Source organism: Amblyomma americanum, chromosome 1 (assembly GCF_052857255.1).
Source record: "Amblyomma americanum isolate KBUSLIRL-KWMA chromosome 1, ASM5285725v1, whole genome shotgun sequence".
In the NCBI taxonomy this organism is placed as follows: Eukaryota; Metazoa; Arthropoda; class Arachnida; order Ixodida; family Ixodidae; genus Amblyomma; species Amblyomma americanum.
The window spans coordinates 402,783,406-402,794,237 of record NC_135497.1 but is presented as its reverse complement, the minus strand read 5'-3'; the positions used below and the strand labels follow the sequence as shown (position 1 = coordinate 402,794,237).

At 47.3% G+C, this 10,832-nt stretch overlaps 1 long non-coding RNA gene across 1 annotated transcript; it reads right to left on the bottom strand.

Annotated features, from left to right (window-relative positions):
• Positions 1-255: 255 nt before the first annotated feature.
• On the bottom strand, positions 256-3,863 carry LOC144115755 (uncharacterized). The gene is made up of 2 exons (XR_013311532.1): positions 3,796-3,863; positions 256-2,631 (listed from the first exon to the last, which is right to left on the bottom strand). It is a non-coding gene; the product is annotated as an uncharacterized LOC144115755 (long non-coding RNA).
• Between the last annotated feature and the right edge of the window lie 6,969 nt (positions 3,864-10,832).

Genomic DNA, 10,832 nt, shown 5'->3' with positions numbered 1-10,832 from the left:
TAGTTGGTACTGCAGTGTTTAGAATTTTTCGTCGCTAGCGCACTGCTTTCCTGAATCCAACCCAGTTAAACAGCCCACACATCGACACTAAAGGGGTTACTTTTACATTGACAATTCATAAAACGTGCAACATGCATGAGTAACATTGCTTTATAATTGTAATCGCATCAAAGCAATCTTAATTCTATGTAGCACTTGCAATGCATCAACATACTCAAGAATGCGGTATAATAATGGCTTTACTCTTGTTTTTCAGGTATGCAAGTAACAAAGCATCCATGCGAGAGGTTGCAGTACTCTTTAACATGGCAGAATCAACACAGATGGCAGTGATAGACAGAGTTCTTCAGTTTCTCTGTCATATAGCACCAGAAGTCATCAACTTCGGAACCGACAAGGATGCCATCGCTAAGGATTTTGAAAAAGTATGTACACTTACTGTTCTATTGAGTAGCACTATGCAAGCGCAGGCAGTAGACGACAGCCTGGTGAAGGTTGAGGTAGCTCAAAGTATCTAGTGTAGTCAACGACCTATCTTGCGCAAAAATCACTTTCTAGAGCAGCACTGATATGCAAACGCCTTCAACGCTTCATTTGAAGGTACCGCAATTACATTATGGATGAAAAATATTTGCATGCGTAATAGCACAAGGTATCGTTTTTATCTTCTTGATTTTCTCACCTTTTCCAGGTTGCTGGCTTCCCCAATGTGATAGGATGTGTAGACGGCACCTACATACCCATGCGCTGCCCAAAGAACAAAGTGCGGTCCACATATGGAAACCGGCACGACCAGGTGTCTCTCACTATGCAAGGCATATGTGATGCAAATGCAAGATTTGAAGATGTGTTTACTGGCACGTCTGGAAAAATTCACGATGCTAGAGTGCTAAGGCTATCCTCTATCAGTAGTGATCTTCCAAAAATTTGTGAAGTAAACAAATATCATCTGCTCGGTGATGCGGCTTACCCTGTCAGGGAGCATTTGCTCACCCCATATAGAGACTATGGCAACCTTACTGCAGCAAAAATTGCTTACAATAACCGCCACACAGCCACGAGAGTGAAAATAGAAAATGCGTTTGGGCTGCTAAAACAGAGGTTTCGGCAACTCAGATACATTGAGCTAACCACGATTGACAAGATAACACAGCTTATAATAGCATGCTGTGTCCTTCACAATGTTTGCATTGATGCTGGAGACTCTACAGATGATCTGTTAACAGAGGAGGAGGTGGTAGAAAGAGCACTACACTTTGCCCAGCACTCATGGCAAAATGAAGTGGACCCTGAGCAATGTAGAGCGGGTCAGACGACACGTGAAAGTGTGCTACGTCATCTGGGGGAGCTGAAACGAGAGAAGCTAGCCGACCTCTTCCTAAGACGTGCTAGAATGAGGGTGCAGCATGATGCAAACTAGGCAATGCTCCCCTTGTTTGCAACCGTGTACAGAGCTGTGGCTTTCTCTTTACATTCATTAAGGCATTACTTTATCACTTTTATTTTTGAGTTAAATGTTATCTTATTTTGTGCAAGCTGTTATATTCTGCTCCTTACATTTGACTTCACACTGTGAGCTTAGAAATTGCAGTCAATAAAATTGCACCTGGCTGTTTCATTCTTAGCAATGCAGTTGCAGTGTATTATTCAACTCACTTTCTGCTTCACAGTACTTTATTGCAAAGAGGTGAAATGACAATATTCCATTGTGCTCCAAACACAAACAAAACAAGCTGTAAAAAATAAAGTAGGAATCCGTAACATATGGTTGTGGATGGAAAAGTTAAAAACAGCTGTGAACTGCTCCACAACTCTGTGTAAACAAGAAAATGATAAAGTAACACAGCTGCAGCTTAACAGCAATAAATAAAATATTGATAAATATGCTGACTATTGTAATAGTAGACTAGTAGTGTAAACATTGCCAAGATGTGACGATGTCTTCTCAGTCTTCGTGATGCAAAATTTTCTTCAACGTTTCCATGTGCTCTGCATGTGCCCTAAGCAATTCCTTATGACGTTCTTCTCTCTTCTTCTCTCTTTCTTCTTTTTTGGCTTCATTTTCTTGGACAATTTCTCTCATTTTCTCAAAAAATAAGTCCATGTGCTTTGCTCGTGAAGTACTTGGCCGCATGCTTCTATCTGCTTTGCGCTTTTTGCACGGCCTGACTGTATCTGGTTCCTCCAAATTACTTTGACACAGATCCTCGGCTAACAAACCCTCAGATGCAGTATCAAGCTCTGCAGAGCCCTGACTACTATGGGATGAACTTCGCACATGTGTTGCTGTGTTTTTGTAATGGACATTTCCAATGCCTCGTAGCACCTCGGGCTCCAAGCTATCATCAATGGCCCTTATAGCGGAAAATTCCTCTTCAAAAGTTGGCCGACAGGGAGCTTGTCCCGACGTTTTGTTGACCTTCTCTTCGCTCTTCTTTCTTTTAGCTACGGTTTTAAATCGAGTTTCACACTGTATTGCAGTGCGCTTGGTTCCAAGGACCTCCTCTATCTCACGAGCAATCTGCTCGTACATGGCGCGCTTTGTCCGGAACCTCATCAGTGGACCCACTTTTGGCGTATACAGCGCATATTTGTCAAGGAGGTACTTCGTTTCCCCAGAGGTCCAGGGCGCTGTGTGGAAAACAAAGAGAATACTAATACATTTGGGTGTACTTGCGGGCCTCGGCAAAACAGTGACGCAGAAATTGAACAGCTACTTAATGCCAGCTACTGCAGTACATGCTTAATGCTACTGCAGTACAATAAAATCGATTTTATGCACAGCAGCTTCACATTACTCCCTGCAATGCACAACTTTTTAAGCGCACAATGCCCAACTGCTATAAAATGGCCATGGAAAATATTAAATAGATAGTAGTAGTAGTATTTTTATTTGGCCATATAATACAATATGCCCTCGAGGTAAGGCAAAAGGAGGAAGACGAGGAAAACCTCCTGACGAGGCCTACACCCCGAATAATGCATCGAACAGTGGCCGCATGAAAAAAAAAACACTTTCAAAACAAGCAACAAAAGTTATACGATAGAAATAGCAAACACTGAAAAAACGATGCAAAGATAATAAACAGCAATTGGCAGAAAACATGATACGCACACTCGGCAGTAAAGGAAGTAATGCAAAAGACAAAATATACAAAGTTAGCTGAATTTATAGAGGAAAAAGAATCTTCAGTTTTTTCTTAAAACCAGATACACTATGACTTTCTACGGCGATTTTTATTAGAGACTGATAAGCATTACACAATGTTACAAGGTTATCTATAGTTTGTTTTCCATAGTTTGTTCTAGGTCTTTCAGTGGATAAGGCGACCGCACGTAAACCATACGTAACATTTCTTGAATTATAAGCATTTTGGAAAGACCTGAAATTATGCTTTACTTTATAAAAAATGTGAACAGCCAAACTCAAATTGTAGGAATGAAAGAAAGTGCGAACATGAAATGTTTCGAAAAGATTATTTTCGACAACTGGGCTTGAACATAATGAGCATAGAGCTCTTTTCTGAAGAGAAAGAAATTTATACGAATCAGTCTTGTTGCAAGTTCCCCACACTAGGTTGCAGTATACAAGATGGGAATGAACAAGGGCAAAGTATAATATTCTTCTAACCTTTAGTGGAAGTAGATGCCTAATACGATAGATAACACAAATAGACGAAGAAGTAAACGTGGGGAAGGGCGCACTAGTGCTTGCATTTGAAATATTCCACAATCTCCATATTAGCAAATGAAGTCCGTGGAAACAGGCTAGACCATGCAGACGCTTCAGCATACCATTTGGTGGAGCATCCATGCTACTTGGCTGTCCATGCTCTGGGCTTGAGTACTGAGGCTCATCAGATATGCTTGGCTGGCTACCTGAGAGAACATAAAGAAGGCAGGAGAGTCATCATATGATCGCTCAATGCGACGACCCTCACCCACACCGTGTTCTATGTTTACCAACATCAGTGTGTGAGGAAGAGCAGCATTAATTGGTCCCGACCTATAAATATGCCTATAAGTTGATATCAATACAGCTGAAGAAAACAAATCTGATACATTTTTTTAGCGATGTGAACGACACAAAGTGGCCACTTTTTAAGGCAATAGCACGATTTTTTTTTTATTTCCAAATATATTTTCATGCGCGTAAAGAAACTGGGTGAGCAGTTAAGAAAAAATAAAGCGAAAACAAACGAAAATTAGATGCTGACGAGGAAATACAAGCGGGGTCATTAGCTTTCCCACGCAGCGCTCTTGTCACTGTAACCGCTAGATAAGTATTATTTCGTAATTTATGTTTAACGCTGACAACTGTATCTATCATCGACCAGTTCGTTGTGGAGGCCCTAATATGCCACGTCATTGAGGAGTGTCAACAAAAACTGAAAAGCAGAGAGCTTGACGAAATGCGCCTGCATATAACGTGCTACGGAGCACGCAAGTGGAAGCGCAGGCGAACAGCGGCAAAGTAGGAAGAGAGCGAAAATGATTCATCCAAACGCAAACATATGCGACTGGGGTTTAGATGCAAATTAACCTTCCGTATGTCGCTTGCGCAGAACATCTTTCTTGAAAATAGCCCACCATTTAGGCGCCAACACCACAGCGAGTTGTTGCTACACGTAAGAAATTTGGTGCCAGCACTCGTGTTTGCACGTTTACATCAAAGCAACTGGTGCTGAGTTTAAAATGAATGCATTGCAGTCGCTGTAAACTTACCGTCCAGCATTGCGTACAGTAGCTGTTCTGCCGTAGACGGACTCGAATCCCCGCCGCCGTAAACGGACGCCATGTTGTTTGTTGCTGAGCGGCGAAACCATGGCGAAACCGCGAAATGTTGGCGCTGCTGTCGAGCGCTTCCGGCCGCTCCGAAATGCACCCTTGTGTTCGGCTGGGGCGCCGTACCTCCGGCTCGGATCACGACCCGCCCGCAGATTGGTTTGCTCCTGGGTTGCTCTGATTTGGAGCCTCAAAGCGACCAGCCGAAGACGCCATTAGAAAGCTGCCTGCGTGTGCGCCAGAAACCTGCTGCCCTTAGGTCTCCTCGATTTGGCTGCACTTTCTGCACCAGTTCAGGAAGTGCGGCACTCTCGCACTCGATTTGACAGTGCAGCTAGTGCCACCTGCACTTCGGCACTCGATTTGGCCTCGTGCTGCACGAGTTCTTCTGCACTGCTGCACTAGCCTCCCGGCGAGTTCTCTTCTCGTGCAAGTATAGCGCAAGGTGCTTGGCGCGCTCCGTAGCAGACAGCTCCGCGGCCGCTTGATTTGTGAGCGGCGTTGAGACCATGTTTGAGACGGCCGCGTACCCGTGACAGACGCGGCATCTGCGCCGGGCCCTCACCAAACAGCTGAAATGACAGTGTGCGTATACGTGTGTGTATGCGCGCGCGTGTGCGCGTGTCTGTGTACGCGCGTAAGCGGCTGGCTGGCATGGCGCACGTACGGAAGTACGTACTGAGTATGGGTTCGCATCTTTCTGTCCAGCCTCGCACGTTGCTTACACCATTTCTCTTTTGTGTGCAATTATTATTATAGACGTAGCACGACGGAGCGCTTCCATAAGAGGCAGATTGTGAGATGTTTTATAATACGTGGGCGATCGCAACGTTTGTGGCTCGCTGCGACATCAGTACCTCCGCTTACGAGAGCGACTGGGCTTGAGGTCGCCATTAGCCCACACCTTCGCCTGCCACTTAGCCTCTGACAGTCACGTCGCCGTCACCGTCCGCCGAAAGTGAACGCGATTGAGTTCAAATATAGATCAGGCAACTCTTGGCGGACAACCGTAGTCACTTTTCGATAGGACGGAAGCAGCCTGAATCACGCGTATGGACTGTAAAAGATCGTCTCGAGCGGTAGTCTGAATAACCTGTCTAATTAATTGTTGCCTCTTCGAAGTACCCGTTGAATCAGTGACGGTCGACCGGCCTGCGCCCCTTTAAACAACGCAACGGAATGAACGGTGTCAAATTCTTCACCACTTTTGGAATTAACAAAGTTCATAGCCGCTCCACGAGATGTGCCACTTGGAGCAAATACACAGCGTGCAATGCAGCTAGCACAATCTCGCGCATATGTGAAAACACGCGACAAACACCAACACGTACATGGCCGCAGCAGACGAAAGTTTCTGCACTTTTGCACTCGATTTGGGCGCTGCACCGACAGCACTAGTGTCGGGCTACACTCGCGCCGCAAGAACTGGCACTACACTGACACGGCACTTTTGTGAACTAGTGCGGAAAGTGCAGCCAAATCGAGGAGACCACTATACACCTACCTTGGCATTGAAGTCTGTATGTGCGCTGTTGAGTTTCTTGACTGTTTACACAGAGATCACTGTTCGGCTTGCTTGTTCAGATCTTTAGACCACCAGAACTGCTACAAGAACCCTAATGGGGGACTAGGCGACCGCTGCTGTTCCACACGAACTGCACTGGGAAGTTTTGAGAAGCCCTGCTCTTGAATGTTTTCGGATTCTGGTTCATCACAGAAAAAAGGACGGATATCTCTCCTCCTGTCTAAACCGAGGATCGTTTCTCTTGTGTGACCTCGGGTACTTTTGCATTGCAGTTATACACGAGTGCTTGAAGGTCTCTTCGAGCTAGGAGTTAATGGTTTGGCTACCTGGGCTGCCCCAGTGATGAAGATAACTGATGCAGCATGACAGCAATAGAAACTCCCGGTTCCTTGTCTATACTCTGCAAAGGAACAAAAGTGACAGTCGAAGCGATGCACGCTCAGCTTACACGTTACGCTGCATTCACACAATCACGCTGCCCGAACACAGCCTCCAGCATACCAATATTTACGACTCGTGGAGCCGTAGGCTCATGGAGCTGAACGGTGCCACCAAGTCTAGACAATGAACACTGCGAAGGTACTTTCCAAAGACGAAATTCAGCGGTTGGAGATTTCTTGTGGTGGTTCTCGTGCCAGCAACATTCTGTCCGTCTGCTTTACGTTGCGCCTCAGTCAAGCTTGCGCGTCGCATATCATTTCCTAGGGAGCTACCGCTCTCCGTTCTCGCTTGTTGCGCGCATTGGTTTCTGGCCCGCCGAAGACGATTAGTTCCGACTCCCTAGTGCTTGCGGGCGACTGTTTTTCCTCGTCCAGCAATCGCTTAGGCAGGGGTTGCGTGCCGATTGCGGCTGTCAAATCAGTCGTTAGCGCACACGGAGGTAGATGCTACGTGGAACGTACCGGTGGCCCGCCTCTCCTGCGCAGCCATGAAAGCCAAAACGGCCAAGCATTCCGCGCCCGCGTTTCAGCATCAGGGGCAGTATTGTATAAGCTGTCCATTCTAAAATGTCCATTTCGCATCCGTCTGTCGTCCTCTGTTATTGGTCACTCATATACCCGCGTCTTCCGAGCGTCTGAGGAAAGCGACCCCGGCATTGGGTAGAAGGCGACCAAGCCTCACCGTTGGCTGCATGCATATCAGAACCAATGGCAGCCAGCGGGCACGTCCTGCCGCCTGCTGTTGACGGAGCGCTGCGATACACCTCACCAGTGGTCGCATATCGCAGTCAATGCCAGCCAATGGTTCGGTCCGGTCGCCAACCGCCCAATGGCCGTGTCGCTTTCCACAGACGCTTCAAAGCTACGGGTATATCTGAGTGACCAAAGACACCGGACCATACGGACGCGAGATGAACAACGCAAAATAGGCAGCTTACAAATACAGCCCTTGAAAATAACCGCGAAGGTCTCGAACGACACGAGCGTAAAAGGCTAGTTTATTCCATATTTAATGTCTACCGCTCAGCAATGTTTTTTTCTAAAATGACAACTCATTTAACAGCATGGCATTTTAGTGTCGCGTAAGGCATACTCAATGGGCTGCTACACTGTGATTATGCTCCAACAGAACATATATAAATTTAAGAGCAGAGCCGGTCGAGTTGACGAAGGATGAGGAAATAATGCACAGACACGACGACTGGACTGTTAACTGCGCTTTTTTTTATTGGTGAAAATACGTTGCCCGGCAAGGCTAACAGGGCATGCTCAGCGCATGCATCTAGCATCAATCACCCGACAATGAAAATGTAAGAGAGACAGCAAACCTATGAGAATCTATGAGGGGGCCTATGAGAATCGAGTTTTGCTTGTGGTTGACGAGCACGATATCTTCCTTAACTTCCGCCGGTTTAAAACCTGCCGCTATCTTCACCGCGTCCGCCACTGTTGCGTCAGTGCGTTCCATGATCAGTTTGAGACCCCCTTTCGGTTTGAGCACTATTTTATGAAGGTCGGGGGAGAGGCGCGTCTGCTGCGTGCCAACAGATTGCCTCGCCAGCTTCCTTCCCTCTCTCTTTATCGCCATTATGTGCGCTGAAGCTTTGTCTTGCCTCCCATCTCGGGTCGGGTCGCCAGCTTGCTCTCCCTCCCCTGTCTTCGAGAGGGCCTTGACTTTGGAATAATTAACCTTAAACCAACCTACTTGAGAGTGGAGCTCTTCAGGCTGGATACTCTCTCCTTCCACAGTTACTTCCATGCGAGACATGGCGCAGCTGAGTTACACCGCGACAAGCCAGCCTGTGCGTCCGCTCGGCGGGCGGCTCGAAGAGCCGCTCACCAGGTTAGGCTTAGCAGCCTGGCCGGGTGGCGTGAGTCCAAAAGTCTGTAGAAATTGCAAAAGAGGGCTGCACTTGCCGAAAGAGTGGTATCCCGGTGGTCGCGAAGACTTCCGGCGTTGAAATAGCTCAGTAGTTTGCGAGCACAAACGACAAAACCGACGAAAACATCGAAAATTTGCGGAGCGCACATAGGATGCGTCCACTCTCCTCGACGCCGGCGTCCGCTCCCCCTCGTGATGTGAGGTCACATTGTCACAGAAATAAGCGTCTCCGTCAAGAAATAATTGCGCTGCTTCTTTGCTGGTCCAGTGATTTCGCCGCAACACTACACAGCGCAAAGAGAAGTGCTGTAACGGATACCGTATCGAGAATTAGAAACAGCGCGCCATATCAAACGGCGTGGTGTTTATCACTCAAGGGCGGAAGGCGCCACCGGCATTTTCGCGGCCGTTACGAGTGCTCAGCGTCTTCCTTGTTGGGATGAGGACGACGTGGAGACTGCAGAGTTGCAGCAAGACCACTCGGCAGGCACAGTGAGAATCCTTCTGTAATGGCGCTGCCATCCCATCGCGGTGTACCAGGATGAAGGCAGTTTTTTTTTTCGCGCATACGTTTGTTTTGAGAGTTTAAATATAGACTACAGCACGATAAGCCTTCTGTACAAGTGGTGGGGCTTTAAGGTGAAAAGAATATCAATCTTAGATAGCTTTAGCACAGAGGAGACGTGTTAGCGTAGACGTATGTATATAGCGGATTAACGCATGCCTGCTGCACGCGCGCAGTTGCACGATTTGGAGCAAGGTGGGGCGCGTGCCTGCATGCCACTGCGCGCGTGGAGCACGGTTTAGACGGAGGATCTGCAGCAGTACTTGCGCATTTACTTTGTGAAATTAAATTAATTCTTCGTACTTTAGAGTAATTCTTTATACTTTTAAACCTGTGCAAGGTGTCGGCAAAATACTTCTTAACCCTTCAAAAAACTTGTACCGCATGATACCTGAGACACCTATTCCATCTGTGTACATTTTTATTGGTGCCTTTTACCAGGACATTTCTGTGGTGCAGGTGGGGGCAACTTCTTGACTTCAGTTAATGAAAGTGTGCACGCATTATATCGCGTACTTCTGACGGCGTACGTGATGCAGAACCGCGACAAGTCAACAACTACGTATCCCCTTTGTCAAAAGTGTAGACGAGCAATAGGTTTTTGCCTCTCAACCGTACAACGGAGCCTTTACGGCACCCCTAAAGACCGAAAGGCGTCATAACGTGAGGACAACGGTTCGCCTTACTTTACGCAGATTCAGAGCACAAGGGCTGACATAACTGTTTCGCGACGCGGCTAAAAAACAAACCGTCATTGCCTGATCACTTTTGGCAAAGACGGTACTTCTCAGCGCCCGGCAAGCTTATGTACGTGCGTCCCAGTCATAAAAAAGGGGGCTGATTACGCACAACAATTTTCGAGCAAAGAAGACCATTTCGCGCACCAACATCTAAGGGAATAACATCTCACCTTTGTGAACAAGGCGACTTTTTTCCGGTTCGCGATTAAAGGATGCACAGTTTTGGATTCTTTTATTTTTTTTCTGTGGGGCAACAAACTTCGCAAAGCCTTGGGCCGGTAGAGAGGGACGACCTTTTTCGTTAGGTGCCGTCAGCTCCGAAACGCCGATCACTGTGAGAGGAAGGGCTTAATCCAGTAACAAAGGTGAAAAGCGAATAGAACTGGGATGGAATCGTTACATTAGGCCGCATACCCGTATGAACAAGGTGGTATAATGTCCCAAAAGCTGCCACGTCTGTAGGGTTTATTGGCCTCTAGCAAGCTTCGCTGCGACCGGCACATGCTGTGGGAAATCATTTAAACAGGCGTTCACCAGTAAGTTTCGAATAAAGTGACCCGTGGTCGATACCGACTCCCGTGTACCTTGCTGCTCTGCGGCGACTTCGTGCTGTGAACACTGGACCCTCCGGGCTGGCCTTTGGTGTGGGTGGAGAGCCTCGGGAGCTACTTGTGTAGCAGGCAGAGCAGTCTGGGAAGTTTGGTGCTCGGCTATGCATTCGGCTCGACTCCGGGTAGAATAATCGGTTGCCCTCGGCTCGATCGGCATCTACTGCAGTGGTGTCGGCCGGCTTCCAGCCGGACAGTCAGCTCGACTGGGCAGTGACTGCTACAACCAGGTCGAAATAACGAAAGCGTTATTTCAACCCATGACGTCGCATCCGGTTTGAAGAGAA